Source organism: Ambystoma mexicanum, chromosome 5p (assembly GCF_040938575.1).
Source record: "Ambystoma mexicanum isolate Mex_15411 chromosome 5p, UKY_AmexF1_1, whole genome shotgun sequence".
Taxonomy (NCBI): Eukaryota; Metazoa; Chordata; class Amphibia; order Caudata; family Ambystomatidae; genus Ambystoma; species Ambystoma mexicanum.
The window spans coordinates 88,392,813-88,413,153 of record NC_090930.1 but is presented as its reverse complement, the minus strand read 5'-3'; positions in this window follow the sequence as shown (position 1 = coordinate 88,413,153).

The window sequence follows — 20,341 nt, the reverse complement described above, 5'->3', positions numbered from 1 at the left end:
TTGGGAGCCGCGGAGATGCAGGCTTGAATATGGCCTCTTTTCTTGGATCGGATGCAGATTCTATATTGGCTTTGCGTTTAAGGTTAGCCAAGTCAGAGTCGTACCAAGAATTGCACTTTTTGGCAGGCTTCAGCCGGACCATTATGACAGGGGCAAGGATGCCAAGAGTGTTGGGGATGGAAAGGTGAAAGTTAGAGGGCTTTGTCAGGGTGGGAGTCAGCCACAAGAGTAGGAGGAGGAGAATAGGTGGAGGCAAAGGCAGCCATTGACACCTTTTCATTGGTCAGGTGACCTTGAAGGTGGGTGACAGTTCAGGGTGTGCCAGTGCTAAAAGAGAAGAAAGCTTCAAGTGAGAGGAGAGAATAGAGTGATCAGTCCAGGAGAGTGAAGTAATGAGAGGGATAGAGAGAGGGATGTATTTGGAGATGGAAGCATCAAAGGTGTAGTCAGCCATGTGGGTCAAACCAGAAGGTATAATGGAGAGAGATAGCCACATAGGTTGCAGAATGTTCCTGGAGAGTCAGGAGAGTCAAGATGGATGTTAAGATCCCCCAGCAGGAGGAATTGGGAGGAGGATAAAAGGAGAGAAGATGCCAGGTCAGCCCATTCAGAGAAGAAGAGGGTGGACTGGCTCAGCGGCTGACAGAAGGTGGCCAGAGTAAAAGAGAAGAGAGAGCCTGCAGACCAGGCTTTCAAAAGAAGAATAGGCCTGAGTGGGAATTATGGAAAGAGGGTTCTACTCCAGAAAGATCAGGGCAACTCCCCCTCCTGGCCTGTAGGGCCTTGGCTCAGAGTGGATCTTGTAGCCTTCAGGGATACGTGTGTCAAAACTCATGACAGAGCTGTCCTTAAACCATGTCTCAGTGAGAGCAAGAACATCAAGGCCCAGATGTTCAAGGAGGTGGCAGATATCAGATGAGTGTTTGACTGCAGAGCTAAAATTGAGTCTTGCAAAATGGAGCAGATTGCCATTTTTGAAAGACTTACGTGGGGGGTGCCTGTAAGTGGCACGTGTGCCTGAATGATAGAGGCAAGAGAAGGCAGAGGGGCCAAAGGAAGTGCAGGCAAAGGAACGGGACAGTGGTAGATGGCAAGGGAGACAATGAAGGAGGGGCCGCAGGGAGCAGGGGAGCCCCAGATGCGTCGGCAGTGGGTGGCAAGGGCACCAGAGTGGGGGTGGCTGACAAGGTCGTCAGTGCAGTGAGTCTGGTCAAGGGAGCCAGGATAGAACAAAACGGCAAAGGAGCCATAGTAATAGAGGTGGTGTGACCAGGCAGAGGCAAGGTAGCCATGGTGGGTCTAGCATGCAAGGGAGCCAGTGAGAAGGAAGGTGGAAAGTTGATAAGGCAAGGGAGGAGCCTATCAAAAAGGAGGAGGTTGGGTTGAGGCACCTGTACCAAGACGGTACCATTTCAATAGACATTTATGATGACCCTGGAGGTTGAGAAGAAGGCATGAAGAACATCCCAGTGGGTGCCACCATTGATGTGCCAGGAAGGGTAGTAAGAGAGCACATACAAAAGAATACCTAAATTTGATGTTTGACTGACTCAAACACCTAAATTACATTTTAACTAGCAGACACAACACACCTACATTCGATTTTTTTGACTAGCAGACATAGTACACGTAAATTTGATTATTTGACTAGCAGACACAAAACTCGATTTTTTGACTAGCTGACAACAAAACAAAGTGTTATTTTTGGTTAACATACACAAAAACACCTAAATCCAATTTTAGCTAGTGGACACAAAACAGTGCAAGATGAGAGCACACCTAAATCCGGTTTTAAAACAAGGGTAATGCAGCACAACATTGCAGTAGTGGAGGCAGTGGGGATGGGAGCTCTGGGAGGAGGGAAGACAAAGTAAAAAGTTGTGAGCAAGTAGTGAAGGGAGAAATGTCAGCCGTGATAGAACCGTGACAATGTCAGGAGTGGCACAGGTACAGAGTCCAAAGGGGAGATGGTCCATGCGATGGAGCAAACAATCAACACACACGTAATGTCAGGGGGTGATGCCATAGTTCGAGGGTGCATAGACGATGTACTCAGGATCAAAATGTATTTCATAATCGGGCCGGACAAGCACATACAGGGCCCTTAGGAGTTGGCCTTTGGACAGGGGCTTCGGTTCACCTTACGGCATCCTGATTGGCCCTGAAGGGTTGGGCCATGGCCAATCACAGGCCCTCAAGGAGACAAATTCATTAGAGCACTCCGGTGCTCCAGTGGTGCAGCCATGTTGGAGTGTTTACAGCAAAGCAATTTCAAATACTAACAGTGTAATAAAGTGCCCAAGTTGTAAAAATGTGATACATATGCTGGCGAATTTCGGCAGGTGCTCTATCAGAAATGATTTTCAGCCCCAGTGTCATACCTTCTGGTTTCCGTCGAGGGAAGGTCTCAGAGCAGACCTCTTGATGAGGGAGAGGCTAATCTGCGAGCAGCTTCCCCAATGTAGCTCTGATGACTCAGAGAAGAAAAAATGAAGGAGGATGTTGGGATCAGGGACCTGGATTGGGTCTTTAGACAGGGGTTGGCATTGCCAATCACAGGCCCTCAAGAAGACACACCCACCAGAGCACTCCCGTGCTCAACTGGTGTGGTCATGTTGGAACACTTACAGCAAAGCAAAAGGTGGGAATGCAAGCAGTCAAACGAGAAAAGGGTTGCAACGCAGTATGAAGGCCATACCCATGGGAGCCTGGGCACAGATGTTAAGCTGTCAAAACACAAATTGGGATTTAGGGCATTAACACCCCCCAGAATAATGATCAGTCCATATCAACTAACAAATGTGCAGGAGAAACGCAGATACAGGGTGGAGCAGAGAAAACCCTGACCCTGTGTTTCATACCAGCAGGAACAAAGGGTGATGCAAACATTCTAAGATTGCAACAGGGAGGCATGATGGGGGCGCCTGCGTGTCTGGGATGAGAAAAGAGTTTCTTTTTCTGCAAAAGAGCAGACTGACCTCGAAGTTATGTTCTGAGTTCATGTTGACGACCAGGTGCACATCACGTGGTTAGGAGCAAAGATATGGTGTTGTTTTTAGGTTTAACTAATTACCTTGCAATGCTCCAAAGTGAAGGGGTCATTACCCATGTGTGGAGAAGATGGAGAAGAAAACGACATGGCCAATTGGAGAAGGGTCCATATGTAATCATTAGCATGTAAATGGGTGGCAGCCAATGAGGGTGGGGGATAAATAGTGTATATGAATATGTCAAGTATGACAATTTGTAGGTTTAAATGATGAACTTTACATAAATGAGGGGAGAGAGAGCTCTGTGGCAGTGGATTCATAATACACTGTTGCTGCTTCCTTTTTGTATACTAAATAAAGCTCTTGTTCTTTTTTTAAAAAAATGGGCGCACCTTACCTTTTTCCCTAGCAGATTGTTTTTTCTATTTCTGGTTGTTGTGGTGTAGCCCTACAGTTTTGGTGACTCCAACGTGATCCCAGACTCCCCGGCGAAAATGGAGGATTCCTGGCTGCACCGATTTGTGCCCGGTTTGTCCCCGGTTTGTGCAGGTCGTTAATTGAACCCCATGACGGAGGACTTTAGTTGAACACCTAGATGTAAGTGCACCGTCTTTAGAGAAAAACAAGTGGGGTAGTGGAAGGGAACATGAGTGTTTAAGAGTTTTACGAGTGGGGTGTAGGTGTGTGATGTGAGAGAATTGTACTGATAAGTTGTAAACCCACGTGATGTTGTATATAAGTACGGTTGATTTTCATTTTGTATAGAGGATTGTGGTGTAACTGGACCTTTTCCTTTTGTATTAGGGAAGAAGACAGCGCTGTGCAACATAGGAAAAAAGATACAGATTGAGGCCGCATTAATTTAGTGCGTCTGGGATCTCTCCACCAAGTGTAGAGGGGGCATGAGAATGAGAAGTTTATTGTGGTAGAGGCACTTGTGGTTCTGGAATCTCCTCACCTGATGTGAAGGGGGTGTTGGTATGAGAATTAGATGTTATTGTGATATATTTTTTGCCTTTATTGTATTGTGATCGAGGAGAGGCTGAGGAAGGGCTTGTGATGTTGTGGGCATATATTACTGGAGTGAGTGGGTGTGAGTGTGGGGAGAGTGTCAAGGGGTGTATGTATTGGGGGAAGGACTATTGGGGGAGGGTATTGCCTAATGGGCTGAGGCGAGGGCAGTGACAACATAATACAACAGGTGATATAGGAACTGCTACAATGGAGCCAACAACACCATTGGAATACATATGCAAAGCTCTTCCTTTGTACCAAGAAAAGATTCTCAAGTATAATAAGGAATGGCTAGCAGAAACAAAAGGAGGAATGTATAAGTCATGGCCGAAACAGGGAATGAATAACAGAGATATATCAATGCATACATATACATTTTTGCCAGCAAAATACAAGGAGAAGAAATTGAAAAAATAGAAAGGAGGTTTTAGATGAATGGTAAATGGTGAAAGATTTCGAAGATGTGTCCACATAATCCTTTAAAACATTGAGCGAGCTCGTCACCCCTTGTGACCCAATAATACATGCACTCACCACCCAGAGTACCCCTAATCCCCCCACTGAGGTTGTTCAGGGTCAACCATTAGGATGTTATCCTAGACATGCTGCATCATAATGTACGAATCCCACGTATGTTCCATTCCCTGCCACAACTCCCCTGCCGCCCATGCTGGCCCAATACCATAATCTCCCTAACCCTATAGGGTCTGCTGCTGTAAGCGACAAAATACCACCAGAGAGAATGATATAAAACCGCAGAAGGAGTAAGTAGATGCATTAAAGATGGTGGAAAGTGAACTAGCATGGGCAACGTATACCTCTGGGAACAGATGAATGGAGATATTTTGTTTTGAATAGACAGTACAGCTATTAAGGATGTACATATAGAGAAGGACATTGGGCCTCATTACATGGTAGGTGGTAAGGGTTTACTGGTACCGGTAAGGGCACCGGTACCGGTAAACCCTTACCACCTTACTACGAGGTCCCTTCGTGGCACTCGACCTTAACGGCTGGTGTAGACCAGCCGTTAAAGTTGGGACCCGCAAAGGGACCTTGGTGCTAATTACGGTACCGCAATTTGCGGTACCGTAATTAGCTCCTTCCCCATTCCCATTGAGCCCTATGGGGCAAAAATGGGAATGGGGAAGGGCCATGGAAAAAGGGGGAATTACTGCCCCGCCAACCTTAGAATGGGGTGGTAATTCCCCTTTCCTCCATGGTGGTACCGGTATGGTACCGACAGCAACCATGGTGCTAATAGCACCATGGTTTACTGCATTCCGTGTAATGAGGCCCATTGTTTGCATACCCTCAACAACAAATGTTTCCTTATTCCCAGGGAGGTCCAGCACAAAACCTATGGCCAATTACCTATGGTGCACATGTGCCCGTCACCCTGCCTGTTCTTCCACCACCATTTCCACTGTTGCCAGCTCCGGATCCAATGATGTGCCATGCTATGCAGTGCATCAAGGACAACAGCCGAGCCTTCAGATACTGAACAGTAATGCCATGCCGGACGGCAAAGTGATTCATTATCAAGGGGCCCAGCTGGTCAGAGGAAATCCGTTCATCTTTCCAGGGACAAACAGATATCTGGATTAGGACAGCCCACAGAGAGCCTTAGCATGCCCAGTTCTATTGCTCAGTTCTGACCCAGTAGAGGAACCCTTGGTAGGTGTTGAGATAGGCAGTAAACCATTCATTTTTATGGTGTATAAGTCGCAACCAAATGATTCATTAGTGAGGGAGGATTCCCTTTCCCATGCAAGGTCATGGATATGCAGGGCTTCTCTGGGGAAATTAAATTGGTTCCTTTTACAGAGGTGTGAGCCCCTCTGTTGCATTCTACTGAGACCCAATCAATCTGTTGGGAAGGGATATTCTGAGTAAGCTTAACATGACCTTCTCATTCACTGAAAGGTGCATGGTGTGTTCAATGTCCCGTATGTGTACAGTTAGGGTAATATTGACTTTACAGGCATTGGGCATTGAATATATTGTTAATGTTATTGTTAATTTGCATTTATATAGCGCCTTATATACCATTGGTATGGTCTGAAGGCGCTGGTAGGTTGAACGCCCTTGGGAACCGAAGTTCATATCAGTAGAGAGAGTAGAGAGAGACAAAAGGGTGCGTGTGGGCACCGGGTATGTGTGCAGCTCGTGCGGTGTCCGTGTAATAGCTGCATTCTAGCGGTAGGTTTGCTGGTTGAGAGGTCAGGAGTATGTGTTCATTCTGGCAGGATTTATCCAGAGCGGATGTGGCTGCGTTAGGCCTGAGGAGAACGCCTGGCTGGGGGGTGTGTTACCAGCAGTGATTACTTAGAATGATGTGGAGTGAGCGGCGAGTGTTGGTATGAGAACAGTTATACCGAATGGCGTCATAGTATCACTGTGTTCTAGTTGAGTGGTGATGTAAGGAGAGAGTAAGCGTGGTGGTGGGATAAGATGGGTTATATACGCTTTCAGATAATCTCTGCATTCCAAATCATACTATATACGTTGCGTGCTCCAGACCGTTCCATGCATTCCTATTCACACCACGGATCCCAGTCTGTTCCATATATTTAGGTCACGCATTCATGCATTCCAGCTTACCACGTTCGTTTGAGCTTGTGCCGTGCGCTCCAGTTCGCCATACGTACTCCAGTCATTGTGAGTTAAATGCTCTTTAAGCGTTCTCTGCGTTCCAAACCATACTTTATATGTTGCGCAATTCTATGCGCTTCAGTCCGTTCCATGCCCCCCATCCAGTCTTGTTTGTAGTTATATAGTGTGGGGAATACCAGTAGCGCCAGATATATTCATATATGGCGTCACAATATTGTTCAGTACAATACCACAGGTAGCTAACAAATACTGGCAAGTACCTTCTGAATTTTTGTTCATGCCGGCCCAGCCCCAGGAAGTAGTAGCTTGAACAATCATCATACTTCACATAGAAGGAGTTCTAGCGTCGAAGTACAGTATTATGTTGATAGCGGTTGACAGCTGTGTGCATTGTCCCTAACAAACTAATGACAAAGGTATCAGATGAAGATGTCTTTGAGAACAGAGAAAACAAGCGGGAGGTAATATTGGAAGTGTGTGTCCCCTGTGAGATAATGATACAATACAGGTGTGTAACCTGTCCTAAGTTACTGGTAGGGAATGTGATTTGTATCAAGTACATGTTCAGTTGTGGACAAGCAATCCACAAGACATAGGGCTTTTAGAGAGTGTCGTGCCAGTATATATCACACTGAAACCTGGCACTGTGTTTCCCATGGTTAAACAGTATACTTTATCAAAGGCAGTGGAGAGTTGGATTCATGGCACCACTATGGCCCTCTTGCATCAGATTATTATTATACCATATAATTCACTGTGTAACACAGCTATCTGCCCCCTGAATGAATCAAGGGGGCTAGTTGGAGGATGATTCAGAATGTGTGTCCCCTCAATGATGTGGTACTGGCAGAGTTTCCGGTTGTTCCAAACCCTGCTACAATTCTGTGTAACAAACCTGTTGAGGCAACCCATTTTACTGTGGTTGATTTGAAGAATGCCTCTTTCTCTTTCCCCTGCATCCAGACACACAATGTATCACAGTGTATACATTAGCTGGGAGCCAATTTCAACATACTAGGCTTCCTTGACGATACAGTGAATCGCCACGTTTTTTTTTAACAGGGTTTAACATGAAGACTTAGGAAATATTGAGGTACTCAGCACTACCATTCAGTATGGTATGTAGCACTAGGAGGATTCTATTGCCTTGTTTCAGCTGTTTACTCACAAAGAATACAAGGTGGACAGAGCAAAGTTGCACGACTGCCACCAGGGGGTGCTGTACTTGGGTAAATTGATTTCTGTGAATGGCAAGAAAGGTACTCCAGAACATGCAGCAGCAGTGCGGGATACCCCCAGCAAGTGACAATTAAAGACATGCAAAAATGTCTAAGTCTGTGTAATTACTGTATGGCATGGATCTTTGACTGCATGTCATTTACTGAACCCTTACTGCAGGCCCGTAAGGAAGCACAACACATGAAAAACACTATTGTTTGGACCAATGAGATGGCTACCAGTTTTCAGGAGCTGAACAATGTTATCTTCACTGCTCCTGTACTGGAAAACCCTGACTTTACTAAAGAGTTGTATCATTTTACAGATGCTAACGGTCAAATGAAGACAGCAGTTTTGATGCAATACACCACGATGGGTACAAACTCCTCGCATATTACAGTGGCATGCTGGACTTTATTTGTAGGGGCAGTTTCCAGTGAAGATGTGTTTGCTGCTGCTGCTTTTGTCCTTGGAAAGTCTGTGACCTTTGTCATGGGGTGTTCCTTAATGTTGTTGTACGTCAAACAGGCAGCATTTTCAATACTGGTAAGATCCAAATCGTCATTGACTACACAAAGAGCTTCTGCCTATGAAGTGATCATTGCAAGCCCATCTATTCATATTGTTTGCTGTAAAACAGTGAATTCTGCTACCTTTTTTACTGAACCCATTACTGATGATGATGAAGTGCACAACTCTGTTGCGTATAAGGGTCCTGAGGATGAGATTCATAAAGCACGTGAATATGAGTTAGATCATAGGCAAGTATTTTTTGTTGATGGGTTCTCGACTATTGATCAGGAGACAGGTCAGCAACATATTGGGGCAGCCCTGGTGCGACTAGTTAATGGGGAGTATGAGGTTTTTGTTCAGCAAAAGCTACCAGGCCATTATTCAGCACAGACTGCATAGCTGATTGCTCTCATTGAACTCTTGATGCATCGTAAGGATGCTGAGTTACAATTTATTCAGACTCAGCATATTTTACCACCACTGTCCATTCAGGGCTGGCAATATGGATGAGAAGAGGGTTTCGTAAAGCAGATAGGTTCGCAGTGCAGCATGCAGCCCTGTTGGATTGATTGATCCATGCTCTGTCACAACCAACACTTGCTGCAGTCGTCAACTGTGCTGCCCACGTGTGGTGCAGACTTTGTCTCACTCAGGAACGAAGCAGTGTACGTGGCAGCGAAACTGGCCACATACTTGCAGTGCCAGAAATATCTGAACACCCAGTGTTTGTAAAAATGCAGTTGCAGGTTCCATATACTGCACTTGTAGTCACCAACTTAATTGAGATACAAGGTCAGGCACTGCAAAGTGAGCAGTTGTTGTGGCGGAGAAGGAGTTGTGTGCAACCAATTTAGTGTGGAGACAGACTAGTACAGGGAAGGCTGTAATGCCCCAGGATTTGGCTCTAGTAGTGTTTAACCAACTTCATAATCCGACTCACGTGTCCAAACAGCATATTGCCATGGACATACAAGAGAATAGGTATGTGCCTAATATTCAGGTATTGTTTTCCATGTTTGCATCAGGTTGCATTGTCTGAAAGACATCCAGTACTGGGCAGACATTCAAAACTTTATGAGGAACATTGCCATGGCACGTTTAGAGACCTTCACATAGACTTTGCAGATATGGGTGAAAGGTATAATACTTTCCGTTACCTCAAATTTGTGGTGTGTCCTTTCTTCCGATGGATTAAGGTTGGGTCATGCGTGCTTCCTTATGCCAAATTGGCCGCCACATTTTTGGTGAGAGACGTACACCCCCTATAGGGGTGTGCGAGACACTTAAAAGTGACAATGACACTCACTTCTTCAATGAGCTGTTGAAGGAAATTGCAGCTCTTTTGAGAATTGAGCACAAGATGTTTTCCATTTATCTCCCCAGGCCAACTGCATTGTTGACAGGATGAATGGATTATTGAAGACTACGCTCTTTAAAATCTGCACTACGCTAAAAAGAAATTGGGTGCACTGCCTCCCGCTGGCTCTTTTCAATTTTGAGCATGCAGCCTCGCCAGGACTGTAACTTCTCACTGCAAGAGATTGTGATGTTGAGACATATGAACACGCCATTCTCTCCTGTGCGTAGTGCATCTGAGGCTCAAAGGGCTGCATCAAACTTGGGAGATGAATTTCACTTGTATTTGACGCATTTAACAAATGTATTAAATACCTTTCTGAACAGATTGCTCCACGCCGAACAGAAGAGGGAAAAACAGTGCTGCACCAGAATCTGCAAGTTCGCCTTCATTACAAATGTTTCCTGGTGACAGGGTGTTTGTAACAAACTTTGTCCACAGGTGGAGTTAACTTCAATACAACAGACCTTACACCACAGTGTAAGCTACTCTCTTTGCTATCAACATAAAGAAATTATGGTACTGAGTGTATTTGTCTGATGTTAGGAAAGTAACTCATCCCCCATGCTGTTGGGGCACCCAAAATGTTAGTATCCTTGGAAATATTGCCCTGGGAAGCCCAGTGCTTGGTGCATTTAGCGCTGTGTCAGGTTTGCAGTTTGTTCCAGGGGCACAAGGTATGCGTTGTACTAATGGACAAAGACAAAGAAAGGTGTGCCAAAGATGACAGAGCACCCCAATGCAATCCACGGCCCATGTTGAAATTGGATGGAGTATTTATTGTTTGTGTTGAACAGATGGGAGAAGGCGGTGGTGAGCTGTGCACCAGGGGGGTTAGCAGGGTTCAGAGAAGAAGTGATATGGAACATTAATAATAACTGTTTCACAATATGGACTGCATATATACCAAAACGAACTTGGATTGAAGCACGAGAAACTCCAATAAAATTAAACCAGAAGAAGAATAGCAGTTTTGTTTCCTGTAGCCACTAACATAAAGTTCAATAAAACAATGTACATTCCAGATCTTGCAAAAGGAACAGCTGCTTTAATGGACTTGGACTGGGTATGCGGTCAGCATGCATACCTGCATCTTCCCTCTTCCTGGCAAGGCACGTGTGCACTAATAATATTGCATTCAGCTATCCTGGTCGTGCCTGAAGCTCACTTCACAATAGCATCTAAGTATGGGGTGTGGCAATCCATTCCAACCTCCATCTAACTCCCACCACCGAGGTAATGAGGAAGATACTGTCGGTATAGCAGCGAAGGAAGAGGTCAAATTATTTGTCGGAAGATTCATCCAAGTTGCTCAAAGTGATTCCAGATAAATAACGACTGTACACCAAGAAGGAAGCGTTCTTTGCCTCTCTCTTGACTCCAAGGAACCAGGCTGCAGTGAATGCAAGGTGGTTGCAGATCGTCCGGCGAGAAGTTATTCAGTTTGGGAATGATACTGAGTAAGGTTTAAATGCCATCAAAAGCAAGTTGAGGGTGAACTGGTTGATGGCACTTCAAAACTGGTATGCCTTGAATCTCCTGACAGCCATGGAAGGCGACTTGTGCAAAAAGATAGGATTATGTTGGTGCACATGCCTACCCCCAAATGACGCAGAGAACGGATTTCTGATGCACATCTTTGGGGCCCTTAGAGACTGGTATGGAAAGTGAAGCAGGCGTGCAGGCTGTAGATTGGTTTGACACATTGTTTTCATGAGCACGAAGCTGGCTTGCGGCAGTGGTATAGATACTGTTTCTAATTGTGGTGCTCCTACTGGTGTTGTTCTGCACGTGCAAGGTGATGATTTGCTGCTGTGCAAAAACCATTCCAAGCAGTGCAATGATGATGGTTACTACTGGGGCAACAATGGCTTTCCTGTGTACAAAGCATCCACAGGCTCAAACAGAGGACTCAAATAAGTCACAAATGGTAAGGATTGAGAAGATATAGATCCATCTGGAACATTAACTTCACCCCGATCAGACCCATAAAACTGTGTAGAGCACTGGATCAACTTAGCTGAGGATAGGGTTTCACTTTATCTCACATGCACTCCAGAATAATATACCTAAAATGGGAGAAGTTTGCATCATGTATGCAGGGTATTGTGCCCAAAGATGATGACTATAGAAGAAGGGAATTACCTGAGTTACTTAATAAAGTATTAACTAAAGGGGGGATGTTGGGATGCATGTCCAATCCACAGCACCTCCCAAGAGACTCAGATTGCGGAAAAAATAATAATACGTGGAGAGTATGTGGTAGAGAGTAGTGCAGTGGGAGGGTGGAACCTTAAGTACAGGAACACATGGCAGATGACATTTGTATTTTGGAAAGATTATACCAGGAACAACTAAGCATTGCTTTTATGATAGTATTAAGTAGAATACATTGTATGTGCAGGATGCTTATAATGTGAATAGACAATGCATTCAAGGGTAGGCCTGAATCCTCAAAGGTCATGTTGGAGACACAGAACAGTGAGGCCCCATTTCCTGCTCGAATATCACATTCCAATTCCCAGGCACAGTAGGGAACATGCACGTACACCCACACATAAATGTATCTAGCTAGATCTTTGAACAATTAGGTAGGGATGCAAGCTGTCAAATGGGAAAGGGGTGCAACCCAGTACAAAGGCAATACCCATCGAAGACGGTGCAGAGGTCTTGATCTGACAAGAAACAAATTGAGATGTGGGAACAAGCTCACCCCTGTATAATGGTCAGTCCATTTGAACTACCAGATGTTCAAGGTAAATGCTCTTAAACCCTTAGAAAATTGTGTGGATTAGTGGGACACTGGGCCTATATCCAGGGAGAGGTAAATGATAGAGGGGGGAGCAGAGAACACCCTGGCCTGTGATACGTACCAGGGAGAGCAAAGGGTGATACCAAAATTACATGATTGCAATGTGGAGGCATGATGGTGGTGCGTACGAGTCTGGGATGAGAAAAGAGTTGCTTTGTTTGCAAGGAGCAGACTTACATAGAAGTTATCTGCTGAGTTCATGTTGACGACCAAGTGCACATCACGTGGTTAGGAGCAAAGATAGGGCAGTGGCTTTTTAAGTTCAAACTATTTCCTTGCAGTGCTCAGAAGTGAAGTGGTTGTTACCCACGTGTGGTGAAGTTAGAGGAGAATACAACACCAACAACCAATTGGAGAAGGGCCCATATGTAACCATTAACATGTAAATAGGCGTCAGCCAGTGAGGGTGGGGGATGAATACTGTATATCGAACACATCATATATGATGATTTGGACTTTTAAAAGATGAACTTTACATCAATGAGGGGAGAGAGAGCTCTGTGGCAGTGGATTCATAATACCCTTCAACAACTTCTTTTTATGTATACAAAATAAAGCTCTTGTTCGTCTCGAAAACTGGTGCACATAGCCTTTTTACATAGTAGTTTGATTTTCTATGACTGGTTGTTGTCCAGTTGCCCTACACCTCCCCAACAAGGTGTTGAGGAGGATGCAACACTAGATTTTCTGGATTCTGGGAAAGACCCTTATGATTGCATCACGGTCTGACACAGCCCACCCCACCACCCGTACCTGTGATACCTAGAATGAGGAGCCCACCAACTAGAGGTTTCATTTCGGGCGCTAAGAGGGTCCACTGTGGTCATTTGAGGCTGCGGAGGAAGAACCACACCAAATAAAGAAGTAAAGGAATCAGGCAAGCAGATATATGCAGGGCTCGATCCACAGTGTCCATAAAATGTGTCTGCCCCACTGTGGTATTTTGCCCTAGAGAGATATATAAACATTTGAACTGTTAAATCAGATCACATAGAAGAAATCATTTTTAACACTCCCAGCACAAATCCTGACACACAACTATTGTTTGCTTGTGTCTGGGGAGCTCTGATAGAATGAAGCAAGAGGTCACCCTGCTCTTAGATTGGATGTGGCATGTGCCCCGCACTTGGGTAAGGACAACATGGTTATGGTGCTTCAAATTTCCCAATACTATCATAGAAAACACAAGTTGCTTATCAATAATAAATAAAACATTTGATGACCCCCATCCCCTTCTATTCCATCCACAGGTACAGAGACAGCTCTTGCCTGAGTTGTGAGCAATCTATGAGCAGATGCACAGACGCTCAGTAATTAACAAAGTATCTGAGGTCCTGAGGAAAGTGTTCAAATTTATATGAACCACTGAAACCGGTTGTCCAACATCACTGAGGGATCTCCTAGTAATAACGGGATGCCCCATGCTCCTAAGAAATACGTGCCCAAACCTAGTATACATTTTTATGAGTTTATGTTGTTTTGTTTTGTTTTGTTTAGGTCCTTGCTTGAACTTGGTGCATTGGATACAGCGTGAAGTGTCCTCGTGCTCTTTTTAAACCATTTTTGAGAAATAGAGTCAACCTCCATCTGTCCCCTCACCCTCTATAGATGGATTACCACTGGCACCCAGGGATATCTAACACCCCCAGTGTCCAGATAGTATGGTTGGAGGGTGAGATTGTGACTATAAATATACTTGTTAAATAATTAGCAGCTGACTATACCTGTACTACTGTTGTGTGACAACATATGTGGGATTATGTACAGGGTATGATACCTATTCCCAGTCCCCCTGTGTGTTTATTGAAGAACCACTCATCTCAGAATGATTTCTTGTGAGATTTTAGCACCAACAGCCATTGTGGGGGCATTGCATAAAAAAAGCCATGACCTTTCTCCACACATGTTCCACCAACGGCACGCTTACACACTTAAGTCTCTTGTGTTTTCCAGAATCCTCAACACTATGGACAACTTCTAGTGCTCCTTCCAGCCCCAAGAATCCTGTCGGTAACGTTGCCCCAATCTGAAAGAACAAGAAAGGGTATTGAAACACTTGTATATGACTAGGTAAAGCTACCAGTGTAACTCATCCAGAATGTCAATAATGGGAGGCACTGCAGCACTAGCAGTTCTAGACTCTACCTGCATGCCAGCCAGAACTGAGGATACCACAAGAACTGTTCTAAATATTACCTTAATACTTAACAGAATTAGGGGTTCCCGACTCTAACCTCAAACACACACACACTGTTTAAGACATTCCTAAAGTCTTGATACAGGCCAGCATTGCTCCTACCCTCTCCCAATTCCATTTTACTATTTGGGCTCAAGTTGTCCCATATTTTATCTTCATGGGAAGGCTAGAGCATCAAGTGTAAATCGAGGAACTTAACCTTATTCCTGTGGCAAAACCAGGTAAGCATTATATTAGTCAAAAAGGCCTCTACTTTTTTTATGACCTGTCCTTTTACCAGCCAAGATGGGTCGTGTTGTGTTGGCGGCTAACCTGAGGAAGGATATGGAGGTCCACCACACTTCACTCCAGTAGGGTGTTGTGCAGGAGGGGAGGGAGGAAGAGGTCTTTGGATAGGGACTGAACTCCCAGGGAGACTGCCCAAGCGCAAGTGTGCTAATATATGATATGATATGATATTTTATTTATATTGCACCCATACACAGGTGTTTCAGAGTGCGACCAGGCAAAGGGAGGGGGAGCAGGGGAGAAAACAAAAAAAAATGATCTTACTAGGTCCAGTGACATTGTGAACATGCAAGTGCATGAGAAAGGGAAAGGGGGAAAGTGCAACAGAAAAAGGGAGAGGGCAAAGAAGTGCAAGGCATAGGATAAATAATAAGTTAGTGGATAAATAAGTGAATAAATAAGATGATAGGAGCAGTGATTAGTGCAGCCAGTGAAGGGTGCAGTGCAGGGCGAGTCAGATAGGATAACATCTGATAAGTGCAGGAGAGGAGTGGGAATGATCTGGAAATGATCTGCAGGCGAGCTAGAGAACTTTAATTGGCAGCTGTGTCCTGTGACAGAAACAGAAAACCATTCAGGGTAGAGAGTCAGAGAACGTAGTGAGTCACTGTGACCTGGAGGAGAATCCAGGGAAATATGTGGGTGCACCCTGTGGGTGGCTCCAGGCACCTTAGATTGTGCCTGAGTCCTATGGGAGAATATGAGAATGTTTGAAAAACGATGTGATCACCATATGATAATAGAAGGATACAAAAACAGTATGAATACACTTGTGAATGGCATGTGAAGACAGTACCATGTGATATTCTCGTATATTAAAGGGAAAGCGCACACAAAAATGTTATCGTCTTAAAAGATGGCAATAATCAAACATATATATTAAACATCTTTTAAAGAAAGTTCCTGTGTAACATTGTGCACAAATAATCTTTAAACCCCTTTAATTTCAAGCACTAGGAGGCATCCATTTTGTGAAATGGATGAGCCTCCTGTGTGTGTGTTAATCTCTGCCCTTGCAGCACTAATGAAGCACAATCCACCTGCTGGTAGATTTCTTAGCGCACTATCCTTTTAAAGACTGGACATAGAAAGACTGTTTTTTTCCACCTTATTTGGAGCAGCCTTTAATATTTGCAAAATAGTTCTGTTAAAAAAGCCCCCACTGCTCCCACCTCTGAAAGCTGGGGGTGAAATCAACCGAACCCCTATTTAATTCTACAAATTCTCTGCACACTACCAATCCCTAATGAATCCCACACACACACATGTACATGTACCGAATCACACATGAAAACACACCCACCTTCTCTCCAGCCCCTCTCCACACTAGCCCACAACATAAACACAGCCATTCAAACAGAACACTTACCTGACAGCCAATTTACTTCTTCCCCTTCTAGTGATGGCCACACCTGTCAGCCCCTGAGCGCCTTTGTGTGCGGCAGGGTCATGACAGTTAGATTTTGAAAGACCGCTATGAGCAGTCTCAGAGCTGTCTTTCTAAATTGTGATTGCTCACTCTATGCCGTGAAGACAGCAACAGGTCAGGTTCACCCGGTCACTTCTACAACTATCCATTTCTTAACCTCTAGCACCATGGACCATGGAACAGCTCCACTCCATTTCTCAGCATCTGATATGTTCTGGGCACCAAATCATCAGATGTGGGTCCCTTGCACGCTGCGCTATAGGGAACCAAGCTGCACCTCGATGAGGAGGCCCAACAAGGCCGAAACATGTCTGTGATTGCTTGTGTTTCCGTTCAGAGGGGATCTGGCCTAGAAATTTGGACTGGGCGGCTACCATTGGTGGCAGTACCTGACTGATTAGCATATGCCTGGACCCCTTTTGCAATGGAACAGACAGGCTAAAAACAGTGATGTGGAAGGTTACCCAGAGCAATGCCAGTGGTTCAGATTCATTTCATTCAAAACCATCCACCAAATCACTTGTGTGGTTACCCCAAATCATTATCACCACAATCATCATCACAATCATAATCCAAGCTAATGTATTGGATGTTGGAAGATGTCATTCCATAGTTCTCCAAAAATAATTGATTGCTACTTTTTTAATGTTAGTTGTTGAAGGGCCATTGTTGATATCCTTGTGATTTGGGAGGGATCATTAGCCAAACTTTTATCATTTACGGGCTCCTTGAACACATGTACCCCACATCCACTATTCACCATTCATTATGACAGGAAAGAGATCAGGTTCCAGGTTGTATGTGTTTGGATTGGTTGTAACACAATGAAAATTAAGTATTTTTCTAAAACATCTGGCAGAAACACATTACTGCATTGGGGCATTTTTCATCCAGAGAGTTTGCAGAGGGCTCTGCCATGTAGACATTTTTGAAACATAAACACAACTGTACTGTCTGACTTCATACATGAAGCACATCAATTACTGAAGGCAATTAAGTAAAGAGGTTATAGTAGTAATATTGTTCAATATGCTTGTAAACAAATCAAACATACACACAACAATGATTTACTACAGACCAGTAACAACATTAAGGAGACTGGTGAGATTACTTGTGTAACAATGTGTAATCCTCAAAATAAACAGATTAGGCGCATCACACAATGCAATTGGGCAATTATAAGGACAGCGCACTCATTGAGAAAATGCCTTGACTTGCCTTTAGGAAAGGCTTTAGTCTGAAGCATTGTCTAGTCAAGGCCTCTTTAGAACCACGTAACACGACGATGCCAGATTTGCAGAGACTACCCACATTTTGGGACACTATCTGTTTAGCCTATGCTCATCATGTTCCTCAACCACTCTTAATACATTCTTTTTGTACAAATACATAACATGGAAATTAAGGTTCCTCACGAATTGCAATAAAAAAATTTACTTTAGGTTTTAATTTTCCCATGTAATCCAATGTATGTGTGCTATACCACCAAAGAACTATGAATATGCTTAAATGAACATTCTTCCTGTCTGAGAACAAGCACAGCATCCAACAAAGATCACTCCAGGGAACGTGCACATTGGTTTAGGACCTGAGATGGAGCATTATGTTGGAAGAATCATAAAGGAAGGGTGATCTGACTCGTACACTGAACAACATGTAAAAGTATTTGATGGCTGTGTCCAACTCTATAGGGGATGGTCTTAATGAAGGGATGATATAGTTTCAGCATAGATATAATGCAAATTATGTTTTCAAATTAAACTGAAAAAGTATGAACACAGGATTAAATCAGCATTAATATGTTCTTATATATAACAGAATCTGTTTTAGGGAAATGTGGCAGTCTACTAAATAGCCCTAACTGAGATGCCAATTCGTTTCTTAGACAATGGGGACTCTCAAAATAGCCTTATACAGAACATTGGAGATTTTGCTTGTAGCAGACTGAAATTGTAAATTAACTACTCTTATTCCATCAATTCTTCTAAAATGTCACAAATAGTTTTATAAATACGATTGTGCATCCTTTGACACCAATACTGTCTTAAACAGCATATGGTGGTTGCCATATTTTTAAATGTTGTAACATCATTAATTGTGACATAATTGTATATCATGGCACAAACATACAAGATGGTGCCTCATCTGCAAGCGTACCACTAAGATGCTACATCGAGAAATCGGCAAGTGAGTTACCGTGCCAGACAGAACTACGAAGTACAGGAACAATTTTCTGTTTACATCATGGCTCATTAGGACATGGACAGAGTATAATAGTATTATTTACATAGTCAGAGGGGTTCAATATAAGTTGGCCAGTGTGGTAATAATGCACCAGTATTCACGTATACCACCAAATACGAGTTTGTGCGTGAGTTGGCGGAATGTCCTCCGCTGGCGCCAGTAATATCGACAAAATCCCCGATGGAGTCCAATGGGACTCCATAGAATGAAGATTTACACCAGCTGCCGCCACTCGTAATCTGGTGGGCATTCCACCAAACCGAGTGGTGGTATCAGTAAATCTGTTTTGGGGTATTCCGGAGGATTTACTGCCAGAATACCGTCAAACTTGTAATGAGCCCCAAAGATTCGTTTTCTTGGTTTGGTGTGTAGTAAATCTTAACATTGGATCACCTGGATACTCAAGGCAATATGGACAATGGTTTGTCAAGATGTGATCATAATTACTCTGATATTTAGGTAAGGTCACTGATCTAGTGCATATATTATAACTACATCCTTGTTTTCAAGTTTTTCAAATGAAATGGGTTATGCACTGTCTTCATCTCATATTATTTTGTATTACATAAAATGTCCCCTTAAATGGATGTTTAATAATACAAATTCATAATAGAGGAATGTGTGAATAATCAGAACATTTTTAAATAAATTGAATGTTAGGAGAAATTCCAGCATTGTTGACCCCAGACTGGTAATATATTATTGAGTTTTAAACACATCTTTCTTTTTTTATGTTGTGTAAAACAATGTATCATTTGTCTTGACATTTTTACAGGCATTGTTTAGACTTAGATATGGAATTTAATATGCTCATTATTAAAATAATTACGTTTATCCAAGTGATTAGATGTAATTATTTGAGATTTGAAACCAGGAGAATCAATAATCTGTTGAGAATTAGTTTTGTCTGACCCACTGTAAGAGGGAACCATGATTTTCCTAACTTATTTTCATGAATGTTCATTTAATGATGATTTTTGAATTATTGAGAGTGGACACTATAGTATATGTTCATATCAATCACAAAAAATATTTTAATTAGTTACAGATTGAGGACAGGAATTCATTTGGCAACCCTCTTATATTCGTAAATGTCTTTAATCTTACCAGCAACTTGCTGAAATCGAGAGAGGGGTGAATTTGACATAGGAGTAACATGCAACTAGATCATTATTGGGCATGATTGGTTACACAGAACCATGACCCTATCACTTTCTGGACTTTGAAACATGTGTCAGTTTTTGTGAGATTTCATAGTTTGAACAGCGCATTGCCATTCAAGCAGGGACACATCGATAGGTGTGTATATAATACTGATAAGGTGGTTTTTGTAAGGAACTGTTTTCTGTCCAGGTAATTCATTCTGCTTCATGAGAAATTGGATTAGAAAAGTGGAATCTAATTCTAATGTCCGGCATTGATCCATAATATGAATATGTGCAGGATTGTTTGATGTTGTCATGCAGTGATAAATGTCATGCTGTGAGACCACTTTATTTTGCATTGATGTGTTAAACATGGCACATTGCAAGTCTTGGGAGGATTGCTCAGGGGCAACAAGCTTGCCTTGGAAGCAAGATGACGGAGCAACACAGATGCGATCCCCGGTCCGTGCGTAGAAGCCTCTGGGTATTAAACGCATTATAAATAACCAATTATAATT